Genomic DNA, 14,387 nt, shown 5'->3' on the forward strand with positions numbered 1-14,387 from the left:
GGAAACTGCAGAAATCAGTAGGAGGATCTTTTCAGGTATTAAGAAACAAAGTGACATGATTTTAGCCATTATATAAGGAGTGTAAAAAAGAGGGATAAAGACGGTATGTCCCTTTAACTTTCACAATTTTCTCAACTTGTTAAAAGATGACGTGGACTCTGAAAGCTGTGCCCAAAAAAAGCAAGACACAGGGCAAAGGACTAGTCACCATCGGTGCCTGTGGTCTTCCTGCAGCTGATCTTACTTACTGTGGTCTTCCTGCAGCTGATCTTGCCCCATTACTAAATTACTATGCCTTGTTCTGCACTGTGTCTCTTTGTGGAGGCAAATTGTAGAAATGTCACCAGCACACCAGTCCTTTTAGGATAGCAAAAGCTTCATTTATTGAAGTTCTTTGTCATATGGACAAACCCTTTTGGGACCACACAGGGTCCCTTCATCAGGCTTTAGCAATGTCACTGCAGTCACTGCGAGCACCCCCCACTACAAGGGACTTTTCGGTAAGGAGTGCAACAAGGATAGTATTTATTATTCTTTGTAGAGGCAGCCATCTTGGTAGTGGCAGGGTTTGGCTTCCTGGTATCAGAGCCTACAGCAAGGGGAACAGTAAGCATCACATAAGTGACATCACCAAATCTTATTCCAAATTTGTCGAGACAAGCAGTCAGAGGAAGCAGTAGCTTATATCTCACAGTACAGATATACAGCTATGGGACTGTAGGCAAAGGGGTGTCTTTGCACCCCCACATACTAGGAAGTGCAGCTATTTCTCGGAAGGAATTCAAGACTAAAAAAGGTAAAATGTTTAGAGCACTGGTTAAGCACGATAAACATTTCTAAGTGTTCCCATTTTATGTTTTTAAGATCTTAAGTCACATACATGTATGCATTGTTTAAAGTGACTTTCTAGCTTTAAAAAAAATAACCCCAACACAAATAGCCCCCTTCACAGCAAGCAGTTAATACTTGCCTGTCCCACTGCCTGTAATGAAGAACCTCACTGGGATAAAGCAGAAGTAATCTCACCTCCCCTAGCTGGCGCTGACAGCTTCGCCCTTTCTCTTTCATGATGCAAGATCTTTGGCCATTTTAAATGGCTTGCCATAGTGAGGTAATTCCCACACGTACAAACAGGAGTTGATTTGTTTGAGCAATGGGTAGGTTTGTTTTATTGAAGAGACAAAACATCTCTCTTCTGCAAAAGGGAGCGTATTGGCTTGCAATGTGTTAAAGTTTTCAGTCAATTTCCACTTTAAAGAGAAAAGCTTGCATAAAAATCTTCTGCAATGAACACTTCCAAGAGACTAGTATGTGGACATCCCCTGTTGTGCTGTGGGGTTTCCTCTGCTGGCCCCTATGTAATTACAAGACACATGCCGATGGAAGCAACCATAACGCAAAGCTGGGGAACCAGGCATCCGACACAACCAGAAGATCTAGTACATGCCAGCTAGCCATTTGTGTAAAACAATCGATACTCAGTGATTAATTGCTAGTGATTTTAGTAGCGTGACTTAACTATTAATTATTGCACTTAAGTGTATCCATTGTACTCAACAGCAAATGTTTATTTGATGAAGTAGCCAAAAAAAGTGTCCATTATACATTTTCTTTTCAAAATGATGCAAAGCAGTATGGATTAGCTCTTGGTGCAAGGCAACGTACTTATGTGTATCCAGTTTAAATGGCTTTTTAGCAACCTTACCAAGAACCTCAGGGACAGACATGCACATAAGAATCCTTATACATTTTTCTTCATGTTCACCTATAATTCTCTAAGTTTAACAGCTTATCATTCCATCTACACATGCATTAAACAATATCATTGAAAAGGAAGCAGTAGTTTATTAGTCATAGCTGTATTTTTCACAACAATCTTTGGTTTAGATAAAGGTTTATTTGACATGTTCATTGAACAAGGTTCCGTTGGATGAAAGGAAATGGCAAAGGTAAGATGCACAGGGAGAAAATAGATGAAAAGTCATCTAAGCTTAAACACTAGAGACCAGCCCTCAAAAACATTATACAATCGGTCCAAAATGGGCGGTGGAAGTTGATAGGCGATATCACCCACTGCTCTCATAAAGACTTCAGTTACAAGTTTTTCCTGGCAGAGTTACCAGATCTAAAACCCAACAGTTTTACACCAACTACAATATTCTTAACATAAAAAGATAATTCAACATAGGAAGTAACACCCTATGGTAACAGCTGTGGCAGGTGGGTGGATTGGTGAATTAAACTGAGGCGTACCCTAGAAATATCAAAAGGGAGTTTGTCAATTCAACGAACCACCACTTACCCCAAACTATCTGTTTATGGTAAACTGTCCATTTAGAAAGCAACTGTATATACAAAGTACAATTGTATTTACAGAGTACAAGCCACAATTTTGTATTTTGAGCAAGCAACGTCACAGAAGACCAATGTACTGCCTCAACATGAGTCCCTGAGCAATACCTCCTGCTTTAGTGATTTCACCAAGTTCTAAGTCATCTATGGGCTGCAGTGACACAGGTATGGATTTGAGCATCAAAAGGCTGCTTGAATGGTAAGTAGATGGATGACCAGAACATTATGGTGATGACCGTTATACTAAAATATAAAAGGTTTTTGTCAGGGGCCTCCTTTGGCTCAACTCGGCCTAGATAACGAGATGGTGCAGCTTGTAATCTCTTTCTGATATTGTGCAGGTTTCTTCTAGGTGCTTCAGTTTCCTTCCACAGTCTAAAACATAAAGTTGGGTTTATTGGCATTCTTGAAAAAGTGTGTGTGTGTGTTGGGACATTAGATTCCTCAGTGGGACAGGGACCTATTAATGGTTCTACATATTTTCTAAAATGCTGTATAATACTGTTAGTGTTATTTAAAAACAGACGTAGCATCCCCTAAACATGTCCTTTTGTATGAAGTGACGTTCAGTGAACACAAACAAATCCTCAATGACCCCAGAGGAACTAGAGCACCTCAGGGGTGTGGCAACTTGGCTTGGAACCCAATGACTACATCTCCTTCACCTGTGAAAGCTATATCAATGGTTAGCAGATACATCAATGGTTCCTACAGGAATCCCAGCATAATTATCAGCTTTTTTCAGTAGCAACATAAAACAGTGTTCAGAACTTAAAGCTAGGTAATCTAGTTAGAAATAGATTTCTCATATAAAATATTGTTATAGGCAGCTGAAAATAAACAATGATCATTTTCCTTCAAACTATACATGTCATTCTATCAAAACTTTCACTTCTACTTTACACTTTAAAATGTATATGATTTACACTAAGGGCATCTGTTTAAATAAAGCCTGCCCTCTTTCTCAATATTACATGGTAGAGATCAACAGCAAGTGTAACACAACATACAAAAACCTTCTCAAGATCCACATACATCGAGAACAAAAAAAAACATTTTTTATGCGGAAATAATAGAAATCACAAAACCACAAGCTAAAAAGAACACAACACTTTAGATGAGCATTGGAATTACCTTGGTAAATCACATTCAGTGGCATTGACATAAGGTACGTTAGATGAGATCAGTTATCATGGTATAGCTTTTTCTGTAAACAAGATTACACTAAATTGCTATTATTTTACCCCTCAGAGAACAGCAGAATGGTGCTTACCAAAGCATAGAAGAGATATAATAGCACCATCTGGATGACCAGGCAAGTAGTTATTTCAGCTCTTCATGAACACAGCAATGTTTTATCCCAGCACCACTTAAATCCCACTTGAACTTCCTGCTTAAATCCACTAAATACATTCCAAAAGCATCACAACAAAAAGGGTTTAAAATATTGACAGTTCGTTTTCTTAAGTCATTGACATAAGTCACCCAGGCTTGTTTCCAACCTAGGCGATTTATCACGCGTGATGTCGCGCAAATAACACATTTGCATTGAAGTCGATGGAGGCTGTATACACCTTTGCCTTGTGTTGCACAAAAAATGTGCAGGAGCTATTTTCGAGTGGTTATTGCAGGTTTTGGTCCCATAGACTTCTCTATGCATTGAAAACTGTGAGGTGTGAACCAGGCCTCAGGCTTTTGTATACAGCCTGAGTAGAAACGCCTATCCCCTGTGAGCATCCTGCAGTCAAGGGCCCTTGCTCTTGGTGTGGAAGCAGTGGTCTTCATGCCCTCTACTGAGTCAGACCTATATCTCTGCAATCAGCAAAGCTCATGTTCCCGGCTGATTGGAGAGCTATAAGTCTGACTTAGGGGCAAATTAGACCTTTGCAGAGAGAACACTGCTTCCACACAGAGAGCAATGGTCTTGCTGGCAGAACACACACTTTACTACTCAGGCTGTGGTTGTTTTCTAAAGAGAACTAACTTTAGGACTGTTAAGTATGTTTATGGAATGTATTTAGCCAGTTCGAACTGAAAGTTCAAATGGGACTTTAAAGAGACTTCAACTTTCTTACCGGAAATTGAACACTTTTACACATGCCCTACCCCAACTGCTAACTGTAAGGGGTGTCCCCTGAACCTGATCATATAATTTAATAACTGAGCAGAAGAAATGAAAAGCAAAATTTGCTCTTGTGTTAAAGAAAATCTGAACTAGACGAATATTGAGACGTCTAATGCTGATCTCGTCTTTGAAATCTACGATATACCCAACTGTAAGGTTGATCCAATGGCTTCAATGCTTTCTGCGTCAGTGACCTTAGACTAGTATTTAGATTAGGAGTTCTTCATTGCTGCTTTCTAATCCGCATGCTTCTCCCAGGCTAGTGTCTTAGAACAAACTTCAAAAGTAGGGCACCAATGGCAGTCTCCATATTTCTCTTGATAATACTTTCCTTTAAGTTATCTTGAAAAGTGCCCTCATGGACTTCAACGTCACTATATACACATGGCAGAAACATTTTGTTTGGGTATGTTGGTAGCACTGATTTTCTACAAGGAATGCCCAAATTATGAATAATATCAGAATATTGTGGGAAACATTTCCCAAGACAGAACTGGAAAGCCTAAAAGAGCAATATCACAGGAATAATCAAATCTAATCCCAGATGAGTTTTCCATATTTTTAATCAGCTTACCATTTTATTATATAATGGGACTTAAAAAAATTGATGGCATTGACACATTTACCTTTTAAAATTATTATAGTAGGAAAAAAAAAAATCACGTTACAGGACTTCTAAAAATCTTTAGCAGCCTAAACTACAAATACCCTACTCACTGACAAAACCATATAAATGCCTTAATATTTATTAAAAATAAATACTTCCAGTTGTGTTTACACATAAATAACAGAAAAAGAGTAAAACCATAATTCAAGTACTGTGGACATTTTTAAAACTACACCTCATGGTCTCTCTGGCTGGCTAAGAATCGACGGTTAATTATTTGTATAACAAAGTTTAAAAAGTAATAAAGGAAACACTTAAATAAAAACAATCAACAAGGCTTCTGCTTACTTAATTCTATCACAGTTAATGGACTGGAAGAACTCAATTACTGGTTTACATCTAAAGAACAATGAAATGAATGACAATGGTTTCATGAACGCATCTCTGAGCTCAAAAAAATCAGTTGAACTATGAGGGTCATGAAATGTGTCGGGACAGTGTCCATACACAAAAGTCATTCTTCCCGGTCTGTTAAAATCTTGAGGAAGCCAAAATAAAATCCGAACATTTGGTTTTTTTTACAAAACTATTTTCCGTAGCTGCATTATGGTTATCTTATGGAGCCAATTTAAATGCAAATAACACTTAATAGCTATCTTTACGGCTTTATTACTTTACTGGGCTCCAATTACAAAAATTTCAGATCACATGAACCCTCAAAATTATCTTCAGGCAAAGTGCTAGAAATTTTTTCTAAAAAGCCAATCTAAGCCTAGGCGAGTGCAGAGAAGGGCTGACTGTTTATTCTGAAGGTTACTACAGATTAGTAGGCAGGGCAGAAAACAAAGGCTGATTTAGCCTTTCGTAGAGTTGGCCAGAAGTTTGAGGACCGTGGCATCTACCAAGTAGGAAGCCAAACAAGATACGTACATTTTTTTTTAACACAATCATTTTCCGCAACTGCATTATGGTTACCTAATGTGGCCAATTTAGATGCACATAATGCTTGATAGCTATCTTAATTGTATTACTTTACTGGGCTCCAATTACAAAAATTTCAGCTCACATCAACCCTAAAGCTTATCTTCAGGCAAAGTGCTAAAAATAAAAAAAGAAGAGAATGCCATTCCAAGCCTAGGTGAGACATTGAAATGTGTTTATTCTGATGGCTACTACCAGATTACTAGGCAGAGTAAAAGACATAGGCTGATTTAGCTTTTCTGTGTTCCATTCAGATCTTGCATGACGAATACATGGAGTTGGTCAGACGTTTGAGGACCACCGCATCTACCCAGTACAGCAAATGTAGTAATTGCTGGGGTTTTCAGGGCACAAAGTGGCAAGTAAAACACACAAGATCTCTTTAAAGACACCTCTGCATGTTGGCTCTTAATCAGTAAGTAAACCATTACCCAACACTAATCATGAGAATTGTCAGGGAGCCAGTGGTACCACTTCACCTTGGGGTTGCCGGGTACGGTGCAGGGCACGGGGTCTCCTTCAGGTTGGCAGAACGCCCGGTGGCGGGGTTGCGGGTGCGCTCAGCAGACAGGCTGGGCACGCGCATAGTGCGCCCATCACTATCTTCAGGTGTGTCCTACTGGGGGAGGTTCTCAGCACACACCTTCCCGTTTCCACCCCTTCCATTGGTTCCCAGGGATGGAGGTTTCCTGGCTATCTCTGCAACTGTAGACGGTCCTGATCTCCACTGGGTTTAAATCCCAGCCAGAGCCCTGGCTTGTTGCTGAGTTATTCTGCCCATATGGTGCAGTTACTAAGCCTCTTGCTCTTGATTCCTCTTCAGCTCCCTGAACCCTCGTCTGGATTTCTAGATACCGAACCCTTGGCCTGTCTTAACGTTTTTGATCCTAAGCTGCCTGCCTCAACCCGGACCGTACACTGATCTACGTTTTTGGATCAACTCTTATGGTACCTTGCTGCAGATCTCCTTCCAATCTTTTTCCTGCCACTGTGTTCCACTCCCCGTCTTGGGCCAGTGACACCCCTGACAAGAATTCACACTCATGGTGGATACTTCAGACATATTGTACGAAAAATCATTCCAGAAACTCAGCTTTTGCCACTGAAATAAATTTTACATTAAAAAGTGCCACTGATGGGGGCAGATAATAACAAAAGAATGCTTTTATTCTTTAGAAGATCAATTCACAACTACACGTCCATGTGTATTAAATGTAATAATTCCCTACAACACAAAGACATAGACAGGAAATAGACTATTTATACAATGGAAAACAGATAAAACACTCAAGTTCAATAAACTGTTTTTTCTAGTGGTGTTGAGAGGATCTCCAAAATTTTCAAGACAAACAACCCTAATCATAAATTTCAAACCAAAATTTCATAACAAGCTATCAAGTTATCTTATGCTTACGGGTAGCCCTGGTGATGAGATTTACTATAAAAGAAAAAGCCAATTATTATTAGAATGGAGCTGAGGCTTTTTTCCTCCAACAGTGCACTTCTCAAAATCCCTCACATAACACAGTGGTAGTTGTGTATTTCAAATTTTCTATAAAAATTAAAATAGCATTGTAAAAGACCACAGTATCGGAATTATCCTACCACAAAAAGAAAAATCAGTGTGTTCTATAATGCATGATGTTTTGGTTGACTTTCAGTGTTTGCTCTAAACGAACCAAGGAAACCCTTTCAAGCACATAAGTGGGTCACTGGCAGCTAAAATCTGAAAATGTGAAGACTGATATAGCAGCAGGTAAAATATTTATGTCACATACTTTAAACACTATCATATCAATACAGATCAACCAGATGACAGCAGACAGTCAAGAACAATTATATAGCCTGAGGACATGAAAGACTGAAAAAACTGAAAACAAATTATCCATATCCTGGTTATCAAAACATCTAAATCTTCTTATCATGCGGCTAGGTTTTTATTCCCAGGCTTTGTATGTCCCTTTGTCTGACCTGTAACTGTTTATGCATCAGGCTCAACTCACTAAGGTCCCATTCACATCTAAAGCATTTTATAACTCGATTACCTAAACACTACAACTCTCAACAGTTGGAATCTTATTGTTTTCAATGGCCCCTGTTCACATCTGAGTGTTCTGTCACCCGTAGCAAAACACCTGCATTTCCAAAAAGCACATGAGCTTCTTTTGGGCAGAGTCAAGTGTTTTGCCCCTAATAGGAGCATCTTAAGAAAGAAGTACCGTATTTTTCGCTCCATAAGACCACTTTTTCCCCCCCAAAAGGAGGGGGAAAATGTGCCTGCGTCTTATGGAGCGAATCCCGACGCCCGAGACATGCAGTTTCGGGCGCCGGGCGAGTAGTAGGAGCCACTGCTCGGCTTTAATACGAGTGATTTAATGAGATCACTCGTATTAAAGCCGAGCAGCGGCGGCGGTGATCGAGTTCAGCAGTAGGAGCCACTGCTCGTTTAATACGAGTGATCTAATGAGATCACTCGTATTAAAACCGAGCAGCAGCGACGATCGAGATTACCATAGAGTAGACGAAGAACGGACGTTCTTCGTCTGCTCTGTGTGATCATTGAGACCGTGGCGCTGTAATCACAGCGCCACCTGTCTCAGCGGTCACTGTCATAGAAGCTGTGACAGAAGCTACAGTCTGTCGAGTGCTCCATAAGGCGCGCCGGACCTCCCTGCGTCCTATGGTGCGGGGCGTCTTATGGACCGCAAAATACGGTACATAACGTGCAGTGTTCACTCATTTTCTTGTCTAGTAACTAGCTTTTCATTGTCTAAAAATAATGAAAAAGCTCAAGCCTAAAATACCCACAAAAATATCTGTATAGGCGTTTAAAAGGGCCCGAAAAAATGACCAAAGATACTCAAGTGTATATGGGGCCTAAAGATGCCTACAAGCAGCAGTGCATACATGACGCAGCCACAATCTTACAAAAAAATCTTTCTACGAACATGCAAGTTTGCATTGGAAGCAATAGAGGCCAGATAGATCCATAATGACCTATCAATTATTCCCCAAGCAGACTCAGCCCGGCAATGCTTGCCAGCGTGCTGGTGAACATTCTAATGACTGTAGACACTTTAAAGCAGACCTTTACCACCTTTTACTAACAATCACACCAGTATGCAGCTTGCATGCTGATCTAAAATCATCTTACATTCATTAAACAAATGTGTTTTTCATTTACTTACAAAAAGAGTTCATCTACTTCCTGGCCCATTTCTGGCACAAATTATGTAATTGTGCCCAAGTGTTGCACCCTGGGAAGGTTACATCAGCAGAGCATTGCTGGAAAATCTCATCTGTAGTCTCATGAGATCTCAGGGAAAGGTATTTTCCTCCCCTGAGATGATGTGTATGGTCACATGTCCTGGTTACAAGTCCTAGTCACATGTGCCAGAGTTCCAGGATGTAAATGGAGAACTAGCAATCTGCCCTTAGTTAACACGGCCACTGCCAGAAGACTGGGGAAGAAAAGAGAAATAAGGTATGCAAAGAATACAAAGCCTGCAACTATCTAGAAGTATGTGTTTGTAGATTGTCATTACTAAACATTTCTAAAGGTGTATTTGTTATTTTAAAGATATGGGTAAATTCCTTTTGTAAGATGGAGGAGTTATTTTAACTCAAGTATTAATTTCCTAATAATTTTAATCTAATAACAGAACAAACACAAATGATAGAATGTTGGTGCATGCAAATGAGCATTTTACTGCTGAAAGCCTTATTTTATCATGCACCATTACTTTTCCTCATGAAGTGTTATTTTATCACCACCTCATGTGCATGGTTATGGAAAGCAAACCCTTAGATTTTGGCGCTGCAATTTGGCTGTGAAGTTTTCTTTAAAAAGTTTTGGCCATCATGGATTTTGGACACAAGAAAATTGTAATAGGGGTTATACTGTAAGAGCTGAAAAATATTCTCTTGTTATCGTTGAATTACACTAAATAGAAGTTTAGGTTAGGATTAGGCTAAGGATCAACTGGAGTTAGGTTTGAGGAATTGCTAAACAGTTAAGAGATTAGGGTTAGGTGTACAGTCAGGATTAAGTGTTTGGGTCAGGAAAACAGATTAAAGGGCATGTGAAGCCGAAATAAACATTTACAGAGTACATCCCTTCACAATGCATACTTCACAATGTTCTATCCCTTTTACTACCCCGTACAGAAAAGTACAGAAAGGACCTGCCAGCCCTTCCCACGTTGGTTTTCGGATTGAGTGGTGTCAACCGTGCCCAGTTTTCTTTTGTTAAGTTTAAGATTTAAATCCCGAATTTACTATTACTTTAATAAAACGTGCATTAACATGCATTCGGTACCACACCCCAACACAGCACGGGCATTTGCAGGGGCTCTGACTAATCCTAACCAAAACCTATCCCTTAACATGGCCACAACTGTAATCCTCGGGTTAAAGTAACACTGACAATGATAAATACTGTTTTCACAGGTAATACTTTTATACTGAAAATGTCCTGCAATTAAACTTTTGGTGCCTATTCACTGATGCTCCAAATTCCGTCCACGATACAAAAAAAGACATTGGTAAGTTGAATGCCCACTTAATAAACACAGGTTGGAATGTGTATCATAGTGCAATGAGCTAAGTGCTAACTGCATAGTGCTGTAACCCAGTCAAGACCCAATTTGCTTAAAGAGTAACTCCAATTTTGTTAAGAAAACATTATTGTACACTGCAAGGATTTTAACAAATTTTTTTGCAGATTCCTACCCGTTTCTGATCTGAAGAAATTGCAGTTGGTTTCAGCATGTCCTTTTCAAATGGATAACTGAATAGGAATGGTCTGGTTTGTTATACTCATTGGACTTTCAGTGTTCCAATGAAGAAAGCTGCAGTGTCTGCATTCCTTTAGAAGTAGTTACCCCTTAGGGAATATCCCACCAAAAATATGATTCCTATTGCAAGGGATGTCTAAAGTTTTACTTGAATCTTAGTGCAGACTTCTGGGAAAATCAGTCAGCCAACCACAGAAGCAGGAAATTACATTTCTGGAGGCGTTCCCTACAACAACTGTGTGTAGAGTGCCTCCAGGTAATCCTATTGCATTACATTTTTTTGACAGTTTTAGAAAAGTGCAGCGGCTGCAGTTTTAAACGCAAATGTCATTTTTAATAGCATTAAATTGCAAAATGGCTTGTTCAGCAATTATATATATGCTATATTCATGTTTTATATTTTTAAATGTGGAGTTTCCCATTAGTTCAAACAAGTATAAAACGGATTCTAATTGTGCTTCAGTTTTGACTGGGATGGACATGGAAGCGCCCGTAAGGAGTGCAACATTGGAGGGGTTTGTTTTGGCTGGTAAGTCTGCTTTAATGTGCTAATATGCTGTGCATACTAGAACATTATGGTTAAAGTTCAGGGGGGCTTTCTTTTTTACTTCAATTCCTCGCAGGGTCACATGATTTGAAACATACATATTAGGCCACATGACCCACAACAGCTCAGCACGGATGGCCATGATGTCAGTATTTTTATCAATCCCTTTCACTGAAGTCTGTTGTGCCATCACCACCAAGGCCTCCAGTCACGTGTCCCAAAACCGTTGTGGTATGGGGCCTGCAGTTTCCCGATGACAGGCAGGTGTTTACACTACAACTTCCCCTACTTTCATGGCTCAGTATATTTAGAGCTTCCTAAATGACATTGCAGAACTCTTGTCATGTGACATGGCCAACACTACAAATTTAGCAGCAACCAGAGCAAAAAATCATGAATGTTACAACAAATGACAATGGATAGAGGGACCATTAAAGTAGATGTCAAAGTTCTGTTCCTGGCATAAGTTTAGTTTAACAAGTCCTGAGGTATCACCAAAAGTCTAACAATAGCTTGAAACGTTTAATAGTGTTTTATAAAGAAATTAAACAGGAATGAATTCAAACAATACAAGGTGGCAGAGCTACCACACTATAATACATATTGTTAACTGAGGCTGTAAAAGGAGATTTAAAGGGGCTGACTCATTAATCTTCTGGCCGGCCACATGATGGATGAATGCCATTTGCAAGGCATTCCCACCACTAGATGAAGCCAAGGTGCATGGGAATTCCCTTTGCTCCTCAGCTCCATCTAGTGGTGTCAATGCCATGTGAAGGGCATTTGCCCATGGTATGGCTGGGTCCGTGATTTATAAATCGGCCCTAAAGTGTATGTCTATTTTGGAATAGATTGGGAAGTATAATAACCAGACAGGTTTTTACTGCTATCCGGGGCTCCATTAGAGACATTTCCTGTCCTGCTGATGTTTTACCAGACAGGAACATCTAGGACAAAGACACAAAAATCTGACAAGGGTTCTAACCTTCCCCTACTCCAGTAAAGAAAGACAATTTCCCTCACTTCCTGTCTGATAAGCCATTGTAAAAAGGACAGGAATAAAGGGGAAATCTCGGGATAGCACTAAAAATCCTACAGAGGTCCAAATCTTTCCACACTCAATACAAAACAACCAAAAAAACTAGACACTTTAAGTCAGCTACATCTTAAGCTTCTATTTGCATTATGATCTACAGCAGGGGTGGGCAAACTCCAGCTGTGGTGAAACTACAAATTTTATGTATCTGTGCCTGGGAATCATGTCTTTAACTGTCAGTCCCAAATGCCACATGGGATTTGTAGTTCAAGAACTGCAGGAAGGCTGGAGTTTGCCCACCTCTGATCTCTAGCCTTGGAACTATTCTTGGCAGCTACTGTCCAGGTCTTCCCTGCAGTACCTCTTCTGACTGGAAGCATGAGATGCTCCGAGTCTAAAAGGCTGATTTACAAATGGCCAATTATGATCATTCACACTTTTAGGTACTCCAGACTGACTAATCTACGGCCAACCTGTTCTCGCTATAAAGCAAGGGGTGCCTACACACCCCATGGCTTACTCCATCCAATGTACACAGAGCAGAACAGCATTGCAAGCTGGTCATCCGCAGAACACAGCAAGTTCTGATGAGAGGTCTGCTATCTGCATTTTCATGTGGCAGGAATTTGATTCCCACTTAGATCAGGTTTGGGTGCACACTGTTGGGTTAAATCACTTGCTGACTTTTTATATCTCTCAAAGATTCCAATACTGTCATTTTACTACAACAGCCAATTCAGATACCTCTCCCATCAAAACCGCCAAATTCCCCCACTCTAGTCTTTCACTTTAATGAGGTCAAAGACTTACAGGCACCCTTGCTAATGTAAAACTCAGTGCAGTCCTTCACAGGTCCTCTTTATGAAGAGCTCAAATACCTAGTTTTATTGAATACGTTGACATGGAATATATGTTTGCTGCTGGGCACTGTATGTGTATGCTGGAGGTTATTGTATTAAGAATCTTGCTCTTGAATTTTGTAATGACAACCATCAACAACGTAGCAGCCTGTCATGTATGTGTGCTCTATCTTCCTAATCTGAGCAGCATTTGGCATTGCAACATTAACAGCAGGCAAAAGGAAAAGGGAATGTGGAGTCAATTAAGCCAAAAAAGTCCACTGGTAATATAACAAAAAAAAAAAAACAACCCATCTAATTCAACTTGCCAGAGATCAATGTCACAGTATTAGTTTTGTGTGGAAAGGACCTTTAAGAGATTTGTATACCTGTTAACATTGATTTTATTATTTTCCTGGTCAGTTGCTTTGGTATATACAATGTCTGGCAAGTAGATTAGGGGATATTCCTGTATATTATATTATTATTATACAGGATTTATATAGCGTCAACGATTTGCTCAGCGCTTTACAAAATAGTTTATATACTGTATAGCCTATTCCTGCATGTACGGAGTAGATGACATTAATCGATCATTATTGCATTAAATAGATGCTCTAAAAAGAAGTTTGGACTGGACAAAGAACAACAACGATTTCAAAAGATGAAATCTCATTAAAAAATACTTTCCACATTAGCATAACTTAAAATACTGTAAGGTATGTGAATTCATATAAAACAAGAGTAAAACGATAATAGCCAATTAGGTTCCTTCCAAATCTCCATCAAACTGCAATTAGGAAGAGAGTTGGACCTTAAACGACTCTGGGGAGGTTTATTTAGAGTTGGGGCAGCATCATTTCAATGCATTTATTATTTTTGTTTTCTTGCACATTTTTTTTGCTTATGCACATCTCTTGTAACTGTGTGGACATGTGAGCTATTAACAAAAGCTCATAACTAACACTTACTCAGAGGTTTTTTGCCTACACAATTGCTGCTATGTAGGCCATTAACCTGAAATTCACATACATTACTACAGCAACTTGTGAACTATGCACAGAATTATGCAAATTTTGCAAGAAAGTGCTCTGCACCACTCTT

Source organism: Nanorana parkeri, unplaced genomic scaffold (assembly GCF_000935625.1).
Source record: "Nanorana parkeri isolate BGI_ZX_2015 unplaced genomic scaffold, ASM93562v1 scaffold970, whole genome shotgun sequence".
Lineage (NCBI taxonomy): Eukaryota > Metazoa > Chordata > Amphibia > Anura > Dicroglossidae > Nanorana > Nanorana parkeri.